Source organism: Balaenoptera physalus, assembly GCF_965194825.1.
Source record: "Balaenoptera physalus genome assembly, chromosome: X".
Lineage (NCBI taxonomy): Eukaryota > Metazoa > Chordata > Mammalia > Artiodactyla > Balaenopteridae > Balaenoptera > Balaenoptera physalus.
The window spans coordinates 47899924-47920059 of NC_138903.1; the positions used below are offsets into that span (position 1 = coordinate 47899924).

At 37.9% G+C, this 20136-nt stretch overlaps 1 long non-coding RNA gene across 1 annotated transcript; it reads left to right on the top strand.

The window, feature by feature from the left end:
* Positions 1–13715: 13715 nt before the first annotated feature.
* Positions 13716–19769, top strand: LOC309651961. The gene is made up of 2 exons (XR_014258502.1): positions 13716–18395; positions 18721–19769. It is a non-coding gene; the product is annotated as an uncharacterized lncRNA (long non-coding RNA).
* Positions 19770–20136: the final 367 nt, after the last annotated feature.

Consider the following 20136-nt stretch of genomic DNA (forward strand, 5'->3'; position numbering starts at 1 on the left):
GAATAGCATTTTATTGTGTATATATACAATGGAATGCTATTCATATCTTCTTTATTTATTCATCCATCCATGGACACCTTAGGTTGCTTCCATATCTTGACTATGATAAATAAGTTTCAATGAGCATAGGGGTGCATATATCTTTTCAAATTAGTGTTTTCCTTTTTTTCGAATAAATACCCAGGAGTGAATTGCTGGATTTTATGGTAGTTCTATTTCTAATTTTTGAGGAACATTCATACTGTTTTCCATAGTGGCTGAATTAATTTATATTCCCCCCAACAGTGCATGAAGGTTTCCTTTTATCCACATCCTCATCAACACTTGTTATTCCTGTCTTTTTTATAATAGCCATTCTGACAGAGTGAGGTAATATCTCATTGTGGTTTTGATGTGCATTTCCCTGATGTTTAGTGATATTGAGCATCTTTAAATGTGCATGATTGTAACATAGGAAGAACAGGACTAACATCATTTTGAAACTGCCCTCCCTCATTCTTCAGCTTATGTTTTCTATAACTTTAGCCCTGCACATAAAGAGTTAAATATTAGAAAAAAGTTGTTTGTGTTCAAATAGCTCATTAAGTTTCCTGAAGAAAGTTTCCATCTCACAGTCCTGGGTTAGATATGGTTACTACTTGTTGTAGGTAAGTTCACTTTCAGCCCAGAAATCTTGCTAATAAGCAAAAATAAGAATGGTAAAGTAAAAATAACTGCTAACAACTTGAAGCTTTTGCAGAAGCCTTGAGTGCCAGCCTACATGAGAAACCACAAGAACAAAGAAATGTCATGCTTCCCTTGAAGGCCAGGTGACTCCAAGAAGTCTGCACTTGGCTTTTACCTTTTAATCTTGAACCTTCCCACTTCCCCTTTCCCTTAACATAAAAGAAGCCTAAATTCTATTCTGAGTTGAGATGGTTCTTTAAGACATTAGGCCACCATCTTCTCAGTTTGCTGGATTTCTGAATAAAGTCACTATTCCTTGCCCATATAGGCCTATTGTGTGGTGAGCAGTATGAGCTTAGGCTCAGTGACATGATGACCATACATATGTCTTCTTTGGGAAAAATGTCTATTCAGGTCCACTGTCCATTTTCTACTCGTTATTTTTGTTGTTGTTTTTTCTTATATTAAGATATATAAGTTCTTTTTAAATTTATTTATTTATTTATTTATTTATTTGGCTGTGTTGGGTCTTTGCTGCTGCATGCAGCTTTCTCTAGTCGCAGCGAACGGGGGTTACTCTTCATTGCTGTGCACAGCCTTCTCACTGTGGTGGCTTTTCTTGTTGAGGACTACGGTGTCTAGGTGTACAGGCTTCAGTAGTTACAACACACACGGGCACTAGAGCGTGTGGGCTTCAGTAACTGTGGCTCGTGAGCTCAGTAGTTGTGGTGCATGGGCTTAGTTGCTCCACGGCATGGTGGGATCTTCCCGGACCAGGGATCGAACCCATGTCCCCTGCATTGGCAGGTGGATTCTAAACCACTGTGCCAAGTCCCAAGATATATAAGTTCTTTATGTATTTTTTATATTACCTCTACAGGAGATATGATTTACAAAACCATTCAGTAGGTTGCCCTTTCGTTTGTTGACGATTTCCTTCACTGTGTAAAACCTTTCTAGTTTGATGTAGCCCCATTTTTTTATTATTTTATATTATTTTTAACAGTGTAGAATTTTTTAATCTTTTTAAAACTTACATAAGATTCAGGTGTAGAGAATTATAATTCAACATTGATATACACTACAAGGTGATAACCTTCACAAGTCTAGTTGCCATCATCACCATACAGTCAATCCCCTTCACCCATTTCACCACCTCCCAATCCCCTTCCCCTCTGGCAACTGTTAATTTGTTCTCTGTATCTATGAGTGTTTTTATTTTATATTGTTTGTTCATTTTAAAAATTTTTATTGGGGTATAGTTGATTTATAATGTTGTGTTAGTTTTCAGGTGTACAGCAAAGTGAATCTGTTATACATATACATATATCCACTCTTTTTTAAGATTATTTTCCCATTTGGCCATTATAGAGTATTGAGTAGAGTTCCTATTTGTTTATTTTTGATACTGTTGCCCTAGCCTGAGGAAAAAGGCCCAAAAAAATATCACTAAGACTGATGTCAAAGAGCTTACTGCCCATGTTTTCTTCTAAGAGTTTTATGGTTTTTGGTCTTGCATTCAAGACTTTTTTTAAAAAAATTAATTTTATTGAGTATAGTTGTTTTACAATGTTGTGTTAGTTACTGCTGTACAGCAAAATGAATCAGTTATACACATACATATATCCCCCTCTTTTTTAGATTTCCTTCCCATTTAGGTTACCACAAAGCATTGAGTAGAGTTCCCTGTGCTATACAGTAGGTTCTCATTAGTTACCTATTTATACATAGTAGTGTATATATATCAACATATTACATTCAAGCCTTTGCATACATATATGTACTCAAGTTTTTAAACCATTTTGAATTTTCTTTTGTATATGGTGTAAGATAGTGGAACCATCTCACTCCTTAGCAAGTATCTGTCCAGTTTTCCCAATATCATTTGTTGAAGAGAACGTTTTCCTCCATTGTATATTCCTTTCTCTTTTGCCATAGATTAATTGATCATATGTGCATGGGTTTATTTCTGGGCTCTCTATTCTGTACCATTGATCTGTTTTTGTGCCAATACTACACTGCTTTGATTACTATAGCTTTGAAGTATAGTTTAAAGTCAGGGAGAGTGATACCTCAAGCTTTGTTTTTCTTTCTCAATATTGTTTTGGCTGTTCAGGATCTTTTGTGGTTCCATAACATTTTTGTATTCTTTATTCTAGTTCTGTGAAAAATGCCATTGGTAAATTGATAGGAATTGCATTGAATTTGTAGATTGCTTTGGGAAATATGGACATTTTAACAGTATTAATTCTACTAAACTAGGAGCACAATATATCTTTCTATTTATTTGTGTCGTCTTCAGTGTCTTTCCTTAATGTCTTATAGTTTTCAGAGTATGTGTCTTGCACCTCTTTCATTAAATTTATTCTTATGAATTTTATTCTTTTTTATGCAATTTTAAATGGGATTTTTCTCTTATTTCAAGTTATGGCCTTTTCTTATCTGCTTAAAAAAGTCCCTTTAACATTTCCAGTGAGGCCAGTTCAGTGATTATAAACTCCATTAATTTTTGGTTGTCTGGGAAACTCTATTCCTCTTTTTCAATTTTGAATGATAAACTTGCCAGATAGAGCAATCTTGGTTATGTTTCTTTTTTTTTTACTTTAAGTTCTTTGAATATATCATGCAACTTCCGTTGGCCTGCATAGCTTCTGCTGACAAATATGCTGATAGTCTTATTGGGATTTCCTTATACATAACTAGTTGTTTTTCTCTTCCTGCTTTAAAAATTCTCTCTTTAGCTTTAAATTTGACATTTTTTAATCAGACTATGTCTTGGTGTAGATCTCCATGGGTTCATCCTATTTGGGGCTTTCTGTACTTTCTGGACTTCCATGTTTGTTTCCTTCCCCATGTTAAGGAAATTTTGAATCATCATTTTATTTTTTAAAATAATTTATTTATTTTATTTATTTATTTTTGGCTGTGTTGGGTCTTCGTTGCGGTGAGTGGGCTTTTCATGGTGGTGGCTTCTCTTTTCTCTTGTTGCAGAGCACGGGCTCTAGGCATGTGGGCTTCAGTAGTTGTGTCATGCAGGCTCAGTAGTTGTGGCTCGCTGGCTCTAGAGCACAGGCTCAGTAATTGTGGTGCATGGGCCCAGTTGCTCCGCAGCATGTGGGATCTTCCCGGACCAGGGATCGAGCCCGTGTCCCCTGCATTGGCAGGCGGATTCTCAACCACTGTGTCACCAGGGAAGCCCTAAATCATTAATTTTAAAAATAATTTTTCTACCCCGTTTTCTCTTTTTTCTCCTTCTGGGACACTTATCATGGGAATCTTAGTACACTTTATGTTGTCCCAGAATTTTCTTAAACTATCTCACTTATTTAATTTTTGGTGTTTTTGCTTTTCTGATCAGAAGATTTTCACTATCCTGTCTTCCAGATCACCGATCCATTCTGTATCATCTAATCTGTTGTTGATTCCCTCTAGTGTATTGTTCATTTCAGTTATTGTATTTTTCAGCTCGGATTGGTTCTTACTTATATAGTTTAACTCTTTCTTGAAGTTCTCTCTGGGTTTATCTATTCAGCTGATTTCAGTGAGCATCTTTATGATCATTGCATGGAATTTTTAATCACATGGATTACTTATCCTCATATCTGTAGGGTATTTTCTGAGGTGTTGTTGTGTTATTTCCTTTGAAACATATTTCTCTTTTCCCTCATTTGGCTTGGCTCTCTGTGTTTGTTTCTATGTATTAGGCAAAACTGCTACCTCTTTCATGCGTGAAGGAGCAGCCTGTGTAGGTGATGATACTGATCATTCAAAACTGCCCTAGCTCTAAGTTTCTCAATTCTGGGTGGTTGTCTATATCACCTGATTTATACTTATATGGTCCTCTTGTTGAGGGTGTGCCAAGATCTGTCAGTATTCCTTCCAAGGGGAGGAATTTTATTTAGCACCTAGTTTCAGACTGATTGAAAGCCAGACCCTCAGGCAGCAGTTTTTAAAGTATGCAGATAAAACAGAGAGAGACAAGATGGTAGAGTAGAAGGAGCTGGTAGAGTAGAAGGAGCTTCAGCTGACCTCCTCTCATGGGCACACCAAAATCACAACTAATTGCTGAATAAACATCAATAAAAAAGACTGAAATCTACCAAAATAGATATTCTACATCCAAAGACATAAATAAGAAACCACAAGATGGTAGGAAGTGTGCACTCACAATACAATCAAATCCAATACTCCCCTGGTGGGTGACACACAAACTGGAGAATAATTATATCACAGAATTGCTCCCACAGGAGTGAAAGCTCTGAGACCCACGTCAGGTTCACATCCTGGGGATCTGACATCAGTAAGGGGAACCCCCAGGTAATTTCTCTTTGAAGGCCAGTGGGGCTTAACTGCAGAACTTCCACAGGACTGGGGGAAACAGACAATCCACACTTAAAGAGTGCACACAAAATCTCGCATGCACCAGGACCCAGGGCAAAGGCAGTAACTTCTCAGGAACCAGGACCAGACCTACCTGCTGGTCATGAAGTGTCTCCTGGGGAAGCAGGGGGAAGCTGTGGCTCACCGTGGGGACATAGACACTGATGGTGGAAATATTGGGGAGTATCCATCTGCATGAATTCTCACTGGAGGCTGACATCTTGCTTCAGTCACTAGCACCAAGACGTGGCCCCACCCACCAGCTTGTAGGCTCCAGTGCTGGGATGCCTCAGGCCAAACAAGCAACAGGGCAGGAGCACAGACCCACCGATCAGCAGACAGGCTGCCTAAAGAATTCCTGAGCCCAGAGCCACCTCTAGGCATGTCCTTTGACATGACCCTGCCAACCAGAGAGCCAAGAGCCAGCTCCATCCACTGGTGGGCAAGCAATGGTCTCTCCCACCAGGAAGCCTGCACAAACCTCTAGACCAGCCTCACCCACCAGGGGGAAGACAACAGTAGCAAGAAAAATATGATCCTGAAGCCTGCAGAGTGGAGTCTGCAGACACAGAAATTTAGACAAAATGAGAGGCAAAGGATGTTCCAGAAGACAGAACAAGATTAAACCCCAGAAGAACAACTAAGTGAAGTGGAGATAGGGAATCTATCCAAGAAAGAGTTCAGAGTAATGATCATAAGTATGATCCAAGAACTCAGGAAAAGAATGAATGCAGAGAGAGAAGTTACAAAAATTGTTTTTTTAAAAAAGAGAAAAAGTAAAGAACAACCAAACAGAGTTGAAGAACACAATAACTGAAATGAAAAATAAACTATTTATTCTGCTATTGAAGGAATCAATAGCAGAATAAATTACGCAGAAAAATGGATCAGTGAGCTGGAAGACAGATTGGTGAAAATCACTGCCATGGAACAGAATAAAAAGAAAAAAAGAATGAAAAGAAATGAGGACAGTTTAAGGGACCTCTGGAACAACACCAAACACATTAACATTTTCATGATAGAGGTCTCAGAAGGTAAAGAGAGAAAGAAAGGGGCTGATATGAATAGATATTAGCTGAAAAGTTTCCTAACATGAGAAAGTAAACAGTCACCCAAGTCCGGGAAGCACAGAGAGTTCCACACAGGATTAACTCAAGGAGGAATATGCCAAGACACATATTAATCGAATTGACAAAAAATTAAAGATAAAAAGAAAACATTAAAAGCAACAAGGGAAAAGCAACAAATAACATAAAAGGGAACTCCCCTAAGTCTCTCAGCTGATTTTTTTTCAGCAGGAACTTCAGGCCTTAAGGGAGTGGCATAATATCTTTAAAGTGACGAAAGGGAAAAACCTCCACTGAGAATATTCTACCCAGAGATTAGCTCAAGATGGAAGAATAGAAGGCGTGTGCTCAACCCTTTCCAATGAAAACACCAAAATCACAACTAACTGCTGAATGACCATCAACAACAAAATGCCTGAACTTACCAAGAAAGATAGTCTACATCCAAAGGCGAAGAAGAACCCACAATGAGATGGTAGGAGGAATGCAATCAAGATAAAATCATATCCCATACCAACTGGGTGGGCAGCCCACAAACTGGAAAACAATTATACCACAGAAGGTGTCCCACAGGAGAGAAAGTTCTGAGCCCCACGTAAGGCTTTTCAGCCTGGGGGTTTGGCAATGGGAAGAGGAGTCCTCAGAGAATCTGGCATTGAAGGCCAGTGGTGTTTGATCACAGAATTTCTACAGGACTGGGGGAAACAGAAACTCTACTCTTGGAGGGTATACACAAAGTCTTGTGTGCACCAGGACCCAGGGAAAAATAACAGTGACCCCATAAAAGACTTGTTCAGACCTACCTGCTAGTATTGGAGGGTCTCCTGCAGAGGTGGGGGCAGCTGTGGCTCACTGCAGGGACAAAAACACAGGCAACAGCAGTTCTGGAAGTACCCATTGGTGTAAGCCATCCCTGAGGCCGCCATTAGACACACCCACCAGCCTGTAGTTTGCAGTGCTGGGTCACCTGAGGCCAAACAACCAACAGCATGGGAACACAGGCCACCCATCAGCAGACAAGTGTATTAAAGTCTCCCTGAGCATAGCCCGGCCCACCAGATGGACAAGATCCAGCTCCAACCACCACTGGGCAGGAATCAGCCCCTTCCATTAGGAAGCCTGTACAAGCCTCTTAGACAGCCTCATTCACCAAAAGAACTACAATCCTGCAGCCTGTGGAAGAGAAACTGCAATCACAGAAAGTTAGTTAAAATTAGACAGCAGAGGAATATATCCCAGATGAAGGAACAAGATGAAACCCCAGAAGAACAACTAAGTAAAGTGGAGATAGCCAACCTATCAGGAAAAGAATTCAGAATAATATTAGTGAAGATGATCCAAGATCTGGGGAAAAAAATGGAGGCAAGGATCAAGCAGATACAAGAAATTTTAACAAAGACCTAGAAGAACTAAACAACAAACAAACAGTGATGAAGCAAAAAACTGAAATGAAGAATACACTAGAAGGAATCAATAGCAGAATAAGTGAGGCAGAAGAACGGATAAGTTACCTGGAAGATGGAAATCGCTGCCAGAAAACAGAATAAACAATAAAGAATGAAAATAAATCAGGACAGTCTCAGAGACCTCTGGGACAACATTAAACACACAAACATTCACATTACAGGGGTCTCAGAAGGAGAAGAGAGAGAGAAAGGGCCTGAGAAAATATTTGAAGAGATTATAGTTGAAAACTTCCCCAGCATGGGAAAGGAAATAATCAGTCAAGTCCAGGAAGCACAGAGAGTCCCATACAGAATAAATCCAAGGAGAAACATGCCAAGACACAAATTAATCAAACTAACAAAAATTAAACACAAAGAAAAAATATTAAAGCAGCAAGGGAACAGCAACAAATAAAATACAAGGGAACCCCCATAACGTTATCTGCTGACTTCTCAGCAGACACTCTGCAGGCCAGTACAGATTGGCATGATATATTTAAAGTGATGAAAGGGAAAAACCTACAACCGAGAGTACTCTACCCAGCAAGGCTTTCATTCAGATTTGGCAGAGAAATCAAAAGTATTACAGGCAAGCAAAAGCTAAGAGAATTCAGCACCAACAGACCACCTTTGTAACAAATGCTAAAGAAACTTCTCTAGGCTGGAAAGAGACCAGCACCTTAAAACAACATTGTACATATATAGTCTGCTATATCAAAACCTCATGGAACAGCAAATGCAAAAAGTACAATAGATACACACACAAAAAAGAAAAAGCAACCCAAACACAACACTAAAGATGATCATCAAACCACAAGAGAAGAAAACAAAAGAGGAAAGGTAGAAAAAAGACCTACAAAAACAAACTAAAAACAATTTATAAAATGGCAATAGGAACATACATATTGATAATTACCTGAAATGTAAATGGATTAATTGCTACAACCAAAAGACATAGACTAGGTGAATGGATATAACAACAAGACCCATATATATGCTATCTACAAAAGACCCACTTCAGACCTAGTGACACATACAAACAAAGTGAGGGAATGGAATAATGTATTCCACACAAATGGAAGTCAAAAAAAAGCTGGAGTAGAAATACTCATATCAAACAAAATGGACTTTAAAATAAAGACTGTTACAGGAGACAAAGACTGACACTACATAATGATCAAGGGATCAACCCAAAAAGAAGATATAACAGTTGTAAATATTTATGTACTCAACATAGGAGCACCTCAATTTATAACACAAATACTAACAGCCATAAAAGGAGAAATTGAGAGTAACACAATAATAATGGGGAAATTTAACACTGCCCCCCCTTTCATCAATGGACAGATCATCCAGATAGAAAATCAAATAGGAAACACAGTCCTTAAATGACACATTAGACCAGATGGACTTAAATGATATTTACAGAGCATTCCATCCAAAAGCAGCAGAATACACGTGCTTCTCAAGTGCACATGGAACACTCGCCAGGATTAATCACATGCTGGGCCACAAAGTGAGCCTTGGTAAATTTAAGAAAACTGAAATCATGCCAAACATCTTTTCTGATCACAACGCTATGATATGAGAAATCAGCTACAAGAAAAAAAAAAGTAAAAAAAGCCCAAACACGTGGAAACTATACAATGTACTACTAATCAACCAATAGATAACTGAAGAAATCAAAGAGGAAATCAAAAAATACCAAAAGACAAATGAAAAAGAAAGCACAATAATCCAAAACTTATGGGACACAGCAAAAGCACATCTAAGAGGGAAGTTTATAGCAATACAATCTTACCTCAGGAAATAAGAAAAATCTCAAATGAAAAACCTATCCTTACATACAAAGCAAATAGAGAAAGAAGAACAAACAAAAAAACAAAGTTAGTAGAAGGAAAAAAAATCATAACTATCAGAGCAGAATTAAATGAAAGAGAGATGTAAATAACAAAGATCAATGAAACTAAAGCCGGGTTCTTTAAGAAAGTAAACAAACTTGATTATTCTTTAGCCAGACTCATCAAGAAAAAAGACGAAGAGGAGTCAAATCAATGAAATTAGAAATGAAACAGAAGTTACAACAGACATCTCAGAAATACAATGGATCATAAGAGATTACTGCAAGCAATTATATGACAATAAAATGAACAACCTAGAAGAAATGGACAAATTATTACAAAGTTACAATCTCCCAAGACTGAACCAGGAAGAAATAGAATATATGAACAAACCAATCACAAGTACAGAAATTGAAACTGTGATTTAAAAATTCCCAACCAACAAAAGTCCAGGACCAGAAAGTTTCACAGGTGACTTCTATCAAACATTTAGAGAAGACATAACACATATCCTTCTGAAACTATTCCCAAAAAATGCAGAGGAAATAAAACAAGCAAACTCATTCTACGAGGCCACCGTGACCCTGATACCGAAACCAGCTTTTGCACACTGTCCCCCAAGTTGAAATGTTAGGCGTAGCTGTTTTGCACTGGGGACAGTGGTCTGAAGTGCTGGGTTCAAGGTCTCTGCACACAGCATCTCATGAGCAAGTGAAACTAGACTTACATTAAGGAAAAGAAAAGCTGCTGCTGAGGCAACCAGAAATTTGTGGGCTCTCACCAACACATGCATATCCAACATGGCAGTGCTTCATGCAGATTGTGATGCAAACCACTCATCTACTGCTCTGCGATTTCCTGCAGAGGTAGAGGTTTGGTAACCCTGTACATGTACATGTACAGCTCAGTACACAATCCAGAAGCACAGAGGAGTTAATATCCCTGGAGAGAGAGGGTCTTGGTGCTCTGGCCAGGTGTCAGACCTGAGCCTCTGAGGTGGGACAGCTGAGTTCAGGATATTGGTCCACCAGAGACTTCCTGGCCACACGTAATATCAAATGGTCAGCTCTCCCAGAGATCTCCATCTCAACACGAAGACCAAGCTCCACTCAATGACCAGCAAGCTACAGTGCTGGACAACCTATGCCAAACAAATAGCAGCAAAGGAACACAACCTCACCCATTAACACAAAGACTGCCTAAAATAATAACAAGTTCACAGACACGCCAAAACACACCACTGGACATGGTCCTGCCCACCTGAAAGACAACATCGAGCCTCATCCACCAGAACACAGGCACCAGTTCCCTCCACCAGGAAGCCTACACAGCACACTGAACCAACCTTACCCACTGGGGGCAGACACCAAAAACAAAGGGAACTACGAACATGCTACCTGTGAAAAGGAGACCTCAAACACAGTAAGTTAAGCAAAATGAGAAGACAGAGAAATGCAGGAGATGAAGGAGCAGGTAAAAACCCACCAGACCAACCAAATGAAGAGGAAACAGGCAGTCTACTTGAAAAAGAATTCTGAGTAATCGTGGTAAAGTTGATCCAAAATCTTGGAAAAAGAATGGAGAAAATAGAAGAAATGTATAACAACGACCTAGAAGAACTAAAGAGAAAACAAACACTGACGAACAACACAATAAATGAAATTAAAAATTCTCTAGAGGGAATCAATAGCAGAATAACTGACACAGATGAAAGGTTAAGTGACCAGGAACATGAAGAGTGGAAATAACTACTGAAGAGCACAATAAAGAAACAAGAATGAAAATAATTGAGGACACTTTCAGAAACCTCTGGAAAAACATTAAATGCACCAACATTAAAATTATAGGGGTCCCAGAAGAAGAAGAGGAAAAAAAATGGGACTGAGAAAATATTTGAAGAGATTACAGTTGAAATTTTCCCTAATATGGAAAAAGAAATAGTAAAGTACAGGAAGTGCAGACAGCCCATTACATGATAAATCCAAGGAGACACACGCCAAGACGCATATTAATCAAACTGTCAAAAATTAAAAACAAAGAAAAATATGAAAAGCAGCAAGGAAAAAGTAACAAATAACATACAAAGGAACCCCCATAAGGTTAACAGCTGATCTTTCTGCAGAAACTCTGCAAGCCAGAAGGGAGTGGCTGGACATATTTAAAATGAAGAAAGGGAAAAACTTACAACCAAGATTACTCTACCCAGCAAGGATCTCTTTCGGATTCGACAGAGAAATTAAAATCTTTACTGATAAGCAAAAGCTAAGAGAATTCAGCACCACAAACCCAGCTTCACAACCAATGCAAAAGGAACTTCTCTAGGCAGGAAACACAAGAGAAAGAAAAGACCTACAATAACAAACACAAAACAATTAAGAAAAGGGTAATAGGAACAAACATATTGATAACTACCTTAAATTTCAATGGATTAAATGTTCCAACCAAAGACATAGACTGGCTGAATGGATACAAAAACAAGACGCATATATATGCTGTTTACAAGAGACCCACTTCAGGCCTAGGGACACATACAGATTGAAAGTGAAGGGATGGAAAAAGATATTCCATGCAAACAGAAATCAGAAGAAAGCTGGAGTAGCAATTCTCATATCAGATAAAATAGTCTTTAAAATAAAGACTACTACAAGAGGCAAAGAAAGACACTACATAATGATAAAGGGATCAATCCAAGAAGATGATATAACAATTGTAAATATTTATGCACCCAACAGAGGAACACCTCAATACATAAAGCAAGTGCTAACAGCCATAAAAGGGGAAATCGACAGTAACACAATAATATAGGGGACTTTAACATCGCACTTTCACCAATGGACAGATCATCCAATATGAAAATAAATAAGGCAAAACAAACTTGAAATGATACATTAAACAAGATGGACTTAATTGATATTTATAGGACATTCCATCCAAAATTAACAAAATACACTTTCTTCTCAAGTGCTCATGGAACATTCTCCAGGATAGAACATATCTTGGGTCACAAAACAAGACTTGGTAAGTTTAAGAAACTTGAAATCATATCAAGTATCTTTCCCGACCACAGTGCTATGAGACTAGATATCAATTACAGGAAAAAACATCTGTAAAAATTACAAACACATGGAGGCTAAACAATACACTACTAAATAACCAAGAGATCACTGAAGAAATCAAAGAGGAAATCAAAAAATACCTAGAAACAAATGACAATGAAAGCATGACGACCCAAAACCTATGGGATGCAGCAAAAGCAGTTTATAAGAGGGAAGTTCATAGCAATACAATCCTAAATCAAGAAACAAGAAACATTTCAAATAAACCACCGAACCTTACACCTAAAGCAGGTAGAGAAAGAAAAACAAATTAAAAAAAAACCCAAAGTTAGCAGAAGGAAAGAAATTATAAAGATCAGATCAGAAATAAATGAGAAAAAAATGAGGGAAATAATAGTAAAGATCCATAAAACTAAAAGCGGGTCCTTTAAGAAGTTAAACAAAATTGAAAAAACATTAGCCAGACTCATCAAGAAAAAAAGGGAGAAGACTCAAATCAAAAGAATTGAAATGAAAAAGGAGAGGTAACAACTGACCCTGCAGAAATACAAAGGATCATGAGAGATTACTACAAGCAACTATATGATAATAAAATGGAAAACCTGGAAGAAATGGACAAACTCTTAGAAAAGCACAACCTTCCGAGACTGAACCAGGAAGAAATAGAAAATATAAACAGACCAATCACAAGCACTGAAATGGAAACTGTGATTAAAAAGAACAAAATATCTAGGAATAAACATACCTAAGGAGACAAAAGACCTGTATGCAGAAAATTATAAGACACTGATGAAAGAAATTAAAGATGATACAAATAGATGGAGAGATATCCCATGTTCTTGGATTGGAAGAATCAACATTGTGAAAATGACTCTACTACCCAAAGCAATCTACAGATTCAATGCAATCCCTATCAAACTACCACTGGCATTTTTCACAGAACGGGAACAAAACATTTCACAATTTGTAAGGAAACACAAAAGACCCGGAATAGCCAAAGCAATCTTGAGAACGAAAAATGGAGCTGGAGGAATCAGGCTCCCTGACTTCAGACTATATTACAAAGCTACAGTAATCAAGATTGTATGGTACTGGCACAAAAACAGAAATATAGATCAAAGGAACAGGACAGGAAGGACAAAGATAAACCCATGCACATATGGTCAACTTATCTTTGATAAAGGAGGCAAGCATATACAGTGGAGAAAAGACAGCCTCTTCAATAAGCGGTGCTGGGAAAACTGAACAGGTACATGTAAAAGTATGAAATTAGAACACTCCCTAACACCCTTCACAAAAATAAACTCAAAATGGATTAAAGACCTAAATGTAAGGCCAGACACTATCAAGCTGTTAGAGGAAAACATAGGCAGAACACTGTATGACATAAATCACAGCAAGATCCTTTTTGACTCAGCTCCTAGAGAAATGGAAATAAAAACAAAAATAAGCAAATGGGACCTAGTGAAACTTAAAAGCTTTTGCACAGCAAAGGAAACCATAAACAAGACCAAAAGAGAACCCTCAGAATGGGAGAAAATATTTGCAAACGAAGCAACTGACAAAGGATTAATGTCCAAAATTTACAAGCAGCTCATGCAGCTCAATATCAAAAAAAAAGCCAACCCAATCCAGAAATGGGCAGAAGACCTAAATAGACATTTCTCCAAAGAAGATATACAGATTGCCAACAAACACATGAAAGAATGCTCAATATCATTAATCATTAGAGAAATGCAAATCAAAACTACAATGAGATATCATGTCACACCAGTCAGAATGGCCATCATCAAAAAATCTAGAAACAATAAATGCTGGAGAGGGTGTGGAGAAAAGGGAACCCTCTTGCACTGTTGGTGGGAATGTAAAATGATACAGCCACTATGGAAAACAGTATGGAGGTTCCTTAAAAAACTAAAAATAGAACTACCATACGACCCTGCAGTCCCACTACTGGGCATATACCCTGAGAAAACCATAATTCAAAAAGAGTCATGTACCAAAATGTTCATTGCATCTCTATTTACAATAGCCAGGACGTGGAAGCAACCTAAGTGTCCATCATCGGATGAATGGATAAAGAAGATGTGGCACATATATACAACGGAATATTACTCAGCCATAAAAAGAAACGAAAGTGAGTTATTTGCAGTGGGGTGGATGGAGTTAGAGTCTGTCATACAGAGTGAAGTAAGTCAGAGCGAGAAAAACAAATACAGTATGCTAACACATATATATGGAGTCTAAGGGGAAAAAAAAGGTCATGAAGAACCTAGTGTTAAGACGGAAATAAAGACACAGACCTACTAGAGAATGGACTTTAGGATATGGGGAGGGTGAAGGGGAAGCTGTGACAAAGTGAGAGAGTGGCATGGACATATATACACTACCAAACGTAAAATAGATAGCTAATGGGAAGCAGCCGCATAGCACAGGGGGATCAGCTCAGTGCTTTGTGCCCACCTAGAGAGGTGGGATAGGGAGGGTGGGAGGGAGGGAGATGCAAGAGGGAAGAGATATGGGAGCATATGTATATGTATAACTGATTCACTTTGTTATAAAGCAGAAACTAACACACCATTGTAAAGCAATTATACTCCAAAAAAGATTTTAAAAAAATAAAATTTTCCAATAAACAGAAGCCCACGAAAGATGGCTTTACAGGAGAATTCTATCAAATATTTAGAGAAGAGTTAACACCTATCCTTCTCAAACTCTTCCAAAATATAACAGAGGGAAGAACACTCCCAAACTCATTCTACGAGGCCACCATCACCTTGATACCAAAACCAGATAAAGATGTCACAAAAAAAGAAAACTACAGGCCAATATCACTGATGAACATAGATGCAAAAATCCCCAACAAAACAGCAAACAGAGTCCAACAGCACAATAAAAGGATCAGACACCATGAACAAGTGGGGTTTATCTCAGGAATGCAAGGATTCTTCAATATACGCAAATCAATCAATGTGATAAACCATATTAACAAATTCAAGGGAAAAAACCATACGATCAGCTCAATAGATGCAGAAAAAGCTTTCAAGAAAATTCAACACCCGTTTACAATAAAAAGCCTCCAGAACCTAGGCACAGAGGGAACTTACCTCAACATAATAAAGTCCACATATGACAAACCCACAGCCAACTTCGTTCTCAATGGTGAAAAACTGAAAACGTTCCCACTAATATCAGGAACAAGACAAGATGGCCCACTCTCACCACTATAATTAAGTATAGTTTTGGAAGTTTTAGCCACAGCAATCAGAGAAGAAAAAGAAGTAAAAGGAATACAAATTGGAAAAGAAGTAAAACTGTTACTGTTTGCAGATGACATGATACTATATAGAGAGAATCCTAAAGATGCTACCAGAAAACTACTAGCACTAATCAATGAATTTGGTAAGGTAGCAGGATACAAAATTAATGCACAGAAATCTCTTGCATTCCTATACACGAATGATGAAAAATATGAAAGAGAAATTAATGAAACACTCCCATTTACCATTGCAACCTAAAGAATAAAATAACTAGGCATAAACCTACCTAAGGAGACAAAAGACCTCTATGCAGAAAACCATAAGACACTGATGAAAGAAATTAAAGATGACACAAATTGATGGAGAGATACACCATGTTCTTGGATTGGAAGAATCAACATTGTGAAAATGACTATACTACCAAAAGCAATCTACAAATTCAATGCAATCCCTATCAAACTAAGAATGGCATTTTCACAGAACTACAACAAAAAATTTCAGAATTTGTATGGAAACACAAAAGACTCCGAATAGCCAAAGCAACCTTGAGAAAGCAAAACAGAGCTGCAGGAATCAGGCTCCTGGACTTCAGACTATACTACAAAGTACATTAATCAAGACTGTATGGTACTGGCACAAAAACAGAAATATAGATCAATGGAACAGGATAGAAAGCCCAGAGATAAACCCACGCACATATGGTCACCTGATCTTTAATAAAGTAGGCAAGACTATAAAATGTAGAAAAGACAACTTCTTCAATATGTTAGGTTGGGAAAACTGGACAGCTACAGGTAAAAGAATGAAATTAGTACACTCCCTAGCACTGTACACAAAAATAAACTCAGAATGGATTAAAGACCTAAATGTAAGGCCAGACACTATAAAACTCTTCGAGGAAAAAAAAAGACAGAGCACTGTATGATATAAATCATAGCAAGATCCTTTTTGACCGACCTCCTTGGGAAATGGTTATAAAAACAGAAATAAACCAATGGGGTCTAATGAAACTTAAAAGCTTTTGCACTGCAAAGGAAACCATAAACAAGACGAAAAGGCAACCCTCAGATTGTGAGAAAATATTTGCCATTGAAGCAACTGAAAAAGGATTAATTTCTGAAATATACAAACAGCACATGCAGCTCAGTATAAAAAAAACAAACAACCCAATCCAAAAATGGGCAGAAGACCTAAGTAGACATTTCTTCAAAGAAGATATACAGAATGCCAACAAACACATGAAAGGCTGCTCAACATCAGTAATCATTAGAGAAATACAAATCAGAACTACGGTGAGGTATCACCTCGCACCGGTCAGAATGGCCATCATCAAAAAATCTACAGACAATAAATGCTAGAGACGGTGTAGAGAAAAGGGAACCCTCTTGCACTGTTGGTGGGAATGTAAATTGATACAGCCACTATGGAGAACAGTATGGAGGTTCCTTTAAAAACTAAAAATAGAACTACCATATGACCCAGCAATCTCACTACTGGTCATACACTGTGAGAAAACCATAATTCAAAAAGAGACATGGACCACAATGTTCATTGCAGGACTATTTACAATAGCAGGACATGGAAGCAACCTAAGTGTCCATCCACAGATGAATGGATAAAGATGTGGCACGTATATACCATGGGATATTAGTCAAAAAAAGGAATGAAATTGTGACATTTGCAGAGACGTGGATGGACCTAGAGACTGTCATACAAAGTGAAGTAAGTCAGAAAGAGGAAAACAAATATCCTATAATATGGCTTTATGTGGAATCTAGAAAAAAATGATACAGATGAACTTATTTGCAAAGCAGAAATAGGGACTGATGGAGAGAATAAACTTATAGATACCAAGGGGGGAAGTGGGGTGTGATGAATTGGGAGATTGGGTTTGACATATATACACTACTATATAATAAATAGATAACCAATGACAACCTACTGTATAGCACAGGAAAGTCTACTCAATGCTCTGTGGTGACCTAAATTAGAAGGAAATCCAAAAAGAGGATTTCCAAAAAGGAAATCCAAAAAGAGGTCTATGTATACGTAGACCTGATTCACTTTGCTGTACAGCAGAAACTAACACAGCATTGTAAAGCAACTATACTCCAATAAAAATTAATTTAAAAAAAGATTTAAGATATAGATGCCCATTGTTGCCACTTTCATTCGACATAGTAGTGGAAGTTCTAGCCACAGCAATTAGGCAAGAAATATACACAAAAGGTATCCCAATGGGAAAGGAAGAAGTAAAATTGTCACTATTTGAAGATGAGATTATATTATATATAAAAAACCATAAAGATGCCACCAAAAAATCTGACAGAACTATTAAATGAATTCAGTAAAGTTGCAACATACAAAATCAATATACAAAATCTCTTGTGTTTCTATACATTAATAACAAATTATCAGAAAGAGAAATTAATTAAAAATATCATCTTTACAATTGCATCAAAAACGATGAAATACTTAGAAATAAATTGAACCAAGGTGGTAAAAACATGTACACTCAATACTAGGACATTGATGAAGTAAATTGAAGATGATAAAAATAAATGGAAATATATACCATGATTATTGATTGTAAGGATTAATATTGTTAAAATATCCATACTATCCAAAGAAATACACAGATTCAATGCAATCATATTTAAATACCAGTAGGGCTTCCCTGGTGGCGCAGTGGTTAAGAATCTGCCTGCCAATGCAGGGGATATGGGTTCGAGCCCTGGTCTGGCAAGATCCCACATGCCGCGGAGCAACTAAGCCTGTGAGCCACAACTACTGAGCCTGCGCGTCTGGAGCCTGTGCTCCGCAACAAGAGAGGCCGCGACAGAGAGAGGCCCGCGCACCGCGATGAAGAGTGGCCCCCGCTCGCCGCAACTGGAGAAAGCCCTCGCACAGAAACGAAGACCCAACACAGCCAAAAATAAATATAAATAAATAAATTTAAAAAAAAATAAAAATAAAAAAAATAAAATACCAGTCATTTTCCACAGTACTAGAAGAATCATAAAATTTTTATGAAACCACAAAAGAATAAACAAAAAACATATTGAAAAAAGAACAAAGATGAAGGCATCACACTCACTGACTTAAAATTTTATTACAAAGCTTTAGTAGTCAATAGATTATGGTATTGGTATAAAAATATAAACATAGATCAATGGAAAATAACCAAGAGCCCAGAACTAAACCCACACATATATGGTCAATTAATTTATGACAAAAGTGCCATAAATATACAATTGGGAAAAGACAGTCTCTTCAATAAATAATGTTCGGAGAAATTGGAAGCCACATACAAAAGAACAAAAATTGATCATTGTCTTATACCATACACAAAAATTAACTCAAAATGGATTAAAGACTTAGACATAAGAACTGAATGTAAGACTCGAAACCATAAAGCTACTATAAGAAAACAGGTGGTGAGCTCCTGGTGGTGATTTTTTATGTCTGACTTCAAATGCAGAAGCATTAAGAGCAAAAATAAACAAATGGGACTACATCAAACTAGAAAGCTTCTGCATGGCAAAGGAAACTATTAACAAAATGAAAAGGCAACCTACAAAATGGGAGAAAATATTTGCAAATTATATATCTGAAAAAGGGTTAATATCTAAATATATAAACATCTCATACAACTCAAGAGCAATACAACAATCTGTTTTTAAAAAATGGGCAGCAGGTCTGAATAGGAATTTTTTTCCAAAAAAGACATACAGATAGCTAATAGATATATGAAACAATGTTCAACATTACTAATCATCAAGGAAATGCAAATCAAATCCAAAATGAGATATCACCCTACATCTGTTAGAATGGGTATTATATAAAGACAAGAAATAGGGGGGGCCTTCAAGATGGCGGATGAGTAAGACGGGGAGATCACCTTCCCACGAATACATCAAAAATACATCTATATGTGGAACAACTCCTACAGAACACCTACTGAATGCTGGCAGAAGACGTCAGACTTCTCAAAAGGCAAGAAACACACCACTTACCTGCGTAGTGCCAAAGAGAAAAACAGAAAAAAAAAGAATAGGGATGGGACCTGCACCTCTGGGAGGGAGCTATGAAGGAAGAAAAGTTTCCACACACTAGGAAGCTGCTTCACTGGTGGAGACCAGGGGTGGCAGGGGAGAAGCTTTGGAGCCACAGAGGAGAGCACAGCAACAGGGGTGCAGAAGGCAAAAAGGAGAGATTCCTGCACAGAGGATCGGTGCTGACCAGCACTCACCAGCCTGAGAGGCTTGTCTGCTCACCCGCTGGGGCGGGTGGGGACTGGGAGCTGAGGCTCGGGCTTCGGAGGTCAAATCCCAGGGAGAGGACTGGAGTTGGCTGTGTGAACACAGCCTGGAGGGGGCTAGTGCACCACAGCTAGCTGGGAGGGAGTGCGGGAAAAAGTT